The following is a 3,674-nucleotide window of genomic DNA, read 5'->3' as shown; positions in this document are numbered from 1 at the left end:
CATCCTTCGACAGGGTGCTTACAGATGACCAGTTCGAACTCCTTCACTGACTTGCAGACATCATCACCAAATTCATTAATGAGTTCCTCTAAAGTTGTTCCCCTTTTCACATCTTTGTGGAGACAAACCCAAATGAACAAACAAAATACAGCTAAGTACTTAAAGAAGATTGTCTAGGCAAGCTAACATAGAAAATAAACTAAGAAAACTTACTTTGAAGAAACCTAACCTCTGAACTGCAGAATCTTTGTATTTTGAGTCGCAAAATTCTTCGAAATTGAGGAGGTCTCATACAATTTAAGTGTATTTAAAAATGTTATTAAACAATGACACATCGTTAAGTAAAGTATTATTAATTTCAGTTGTGTATGATGTATCATCTGCTAAAAATGTCCTCGACTAGCTGCATCTAGTAAAATAACCGGCGTGTACAAAATAGCACCACTGGACCTTTGCCCTTCCCGTCTCTCTCCCCAGAGAACAAGAACGTGTCACGAATAGGTCATTTTCGGTCATTTGACGTCAAAATGTCTGAGTTTTGGCCAATATTTTGACCTTTCTCGTGACCAAAGCAGGTCAATATGACCTCGCGTGAGGTTTTTTGTTGTTATTGGGATAGCAGACGACCTCTCCGCCTTCTCGATAGAACAAACTTATGTCATCCTCCTATTTACACTGCTACCAATACGCAAATTATTTCATCTGGACAGGGCAGATGTTTTAAGCCAGGAAAAAAAAAATCCTACAAAACGGCATTCGTGTAGGTCTTGGTCGTCTGTTCTCAACCAGTCGACGACGTCTTAGTCGGAATGAAGAAGAATTACATAGTTTGACGCGGGACGCGGTCGCGGTGGTACAGGTGCTGAATTTCATTTCTCAACCGGCTGTCAAGTCTAGCAGACGACAAATTTGGAAACCGTCAAATGGAATGTATTTCGGACAGATGTGAGTAGTTTCACTAGAATCATGTCATTTATGGGACGTTTAAGTTTAAACTGGGTGGGACGTCATTTTTAAGCCCCCGCCTCCATTCAATCATAAACTATACAGTTCGCTATTTCTTGTTTGGCTTTGCTACTGAAAACATTTGCTTCTGCGAAGGGTTGGAAAAGGTCCCTTGCTGAGGCCGCAGTCAAATCAGTTATGAAGCTAGATAAACGCCTGCATATGAAAGTGTACCAGCCCCTCCTACTCCACATTAATGTATTCACTTCTCACAGGTTGCCTATCGCTGTGCTCTATTTCAACTTGTGCTGCGTCGGTTATAATCCCTATGAAGAACAATAACTGCGCCAGCCGTTTTGGAAGAAAATTGATCATTCATTCAGTAACAACAATGTGCAATGTTAATGGTGAACCTATGTTCAATACTTAAGAATAGGCTTCGCTTATCACTCAGCCAACAATGTATTGCAGTAACCTCCAAACGTGACTGGAAAGATGATTATCACACTACAGTCATGGTATTCAATCAATTTAACAGGTACAATAAGTGCAGTGGTGATTATATGGTGGCATATTTGCAGTAGCAATAAGGAGAAGCAGTTATATCTCAATGTTTATAACACATATTTACACTAGTATTCTGTACATGACTAATATTTACACTTAGTATTCAGTACATGACTCCAACATCCAGGTATCACTTCCTCCGCTGATGGTAGTGTGTGTAGATAGAGTATACTGTAACAAATAAGAAAAGGCGTCATTTCAATGAGGAAGGAAAGGAATACCATCAGTAGCAGAGGCATTATATGTGAGACATGTTGGAAATAGAGGTGTACTTACGGCGGATAAGGGCCAACAGGAACCACTTGATTTCAGGCCAATATTCAATGACGAATTCCGGTTCAAAAATGCACAAGCACATTGCACAAAAACTTATAATGAACTGGGTGATCCCAGCGTAGAGGACAATCTCCCTGTCAAGAGAGAAATATGTTAATGACATGTAAAACGATTCTGTGCAATGTTTTTAATAAAATGATAGTAATGCCTGTGACAATCAGATCACTAAAGTAAGAGTGAGTACTGTTCCTTGTGGAGTAACAGCCTGTATTCCACCGCCTAATCCCTATCCCGGGGGGATAAATATTCTTACTTGGGGCAATAGGGGATAAGAATATAAATTTGGATAGTTTTGAACATTAATCATAAAGGCGACTGTTGTTTCTTATTGTAAATGCCGGCAAATGCGCAAAGCGGGTCTACAAAGATACAAAGAAGCCGATATGGTCAACTGAATGAGCATGGTGCCATTTGTGGTTATAGCCACTACAGCACACAGTGCCTCGTGTTTGAGGAACATCACTTAATGTCAATTTAACCTCAGAAAAGAATCTCTCCATGCAAAAGAGTGTCAATTTCGACAGCATTTGGGCCAATTCGTCTACCTTGTCGACGGATCGAGCAAGAGAGGTTGCATTTGGCGGGGTGTCGCCGGCAGGTGGCCGCAACAAAGAGGTACATGAATATCGCGCAAAGATTGTCGTGGGGATGTTCTGTGTCAGCTATTGTCAAAGTTTACTTACATGTTGGACGGCATCTCACTAATGCTGATGCTGGGAAATAGCAGCAAAGCTGGCAAAGCGGCAGCAAGGTATCCAAGCACGTATCACCCGGCGAAAGCACAGTGGTCAAATGGAACTGATCAACAGCCAGGCGTGTGACGTCATCCGTCATCATTCTTTTCTCCCGTCTGCCGGAGACGATAGGGATAGGGAATGCCAAAGGCCAAAGCCTGTAGTCGTAAATAGGCCCGTCCACCTACCTACACCTTAAGACACGTTTGGAGAAAGAATTATTATTTTTTCTACGTCTTCACTTACATTTCTACGCAGGGGCTATAGACGGACAGCTGAGCACTACCGTTCTTGACCCACCCCCGCAGCTATAGTCATCGTATTACCATAGCAAAGAGAATCGTGTCTTTTCTCTTTCGCAGTTAAGAAAAAGTATCGAGAGCAGCCAAGAAAAGATTCGCTGATCTCCTGTTGGGAAGCATCGCCAAGTCTTCTCGCGTGAGCAACTAGGACTAGGAGCCCTTCCCAGCGAAAGAATAGTGTATCTTTCCTTGTCGCTCTCGAAGCTTCTCCGTAAGGTGCGAGAGGATATGAGCTCAAATCTCGACGTCGACTCGACGTAGACTGTCAAAGGATAGTCTTCTGAGCAAGGCGGATCCCGTGACTCTTCTTTCCCCACCAAGCAGTTTCCTGTGGACTGATTGGTGAAAACTGAGTGGTGAGGGTAAAAGAGCCACGGGATCCCGTCAACTCGACGTAGACTGGTCACCGGCCGAACGCCGAAGCCGACCCCTGCCGCCCACCGACACGGACAAGACGGACACGAGCCGACGCGACGACGCGACTAGACGCGACAGCAGAAGCTTTATCTCGCAACAACAAAACAGAATGGCTTATTGCGAAAAACTGTGAGTACTTGAGTGATTATATGCTAGTGGCGCTTTAGCTTTTGCTTTTTTTACAAAGTTTTTCGTCCCCTCTCCCCAGGTTCAACATTTTAACGCTCCCCCTTATTATTACGGAATGTTGGTTCGTCTTTCTTGCACCAGACACCAAACTCATCCACGACACGTAAGCCAAAAATGTGAATGTAATTATCGCAAGATCGAAATCCATCAAAGTAATCACTTCAATTTCAAATTACAGGTCGTT

At 43.1% G+C, this 3,674-nt stretch overlaps 1 protein-coding gene across 6 annotated transcripts in view; it reads right to left on the bottom strand.

Annotated features, from left to right (window-relative positions):
* Positions 1 to 3,674, bottom strand: part of LOC113216791 (venom carboxylesterase-6-like) — a 223,571-nt gene that overhangs the window by 78,687 nt on the left and 141,210 nt on the right. The window lies entirely within an intron of this gene.

The sequence above is a fragment of the Frankliniella occidentalis genome, unplaced genomic scaffold (genome assembly GCF_000697945.3).
Source record: "Frankliniella occidentalis isolate FOCC.00 unplaced genomic scaffold, Focc_3.1 Scaffold12, whole genome shotgun sequence".
In the NCBI taxonomy this organism is placed as follows: Eukaryota; Metazoa; Arthropoda; class Insecta; order Thysanoptera; family Thripidae; genus Frankliniella; species Frankliniella occidentalis.
Note: the sequence above shows the minus strand (reverse complement) of the source record. Positions and strands in the feature narration are given on the sequence as shown.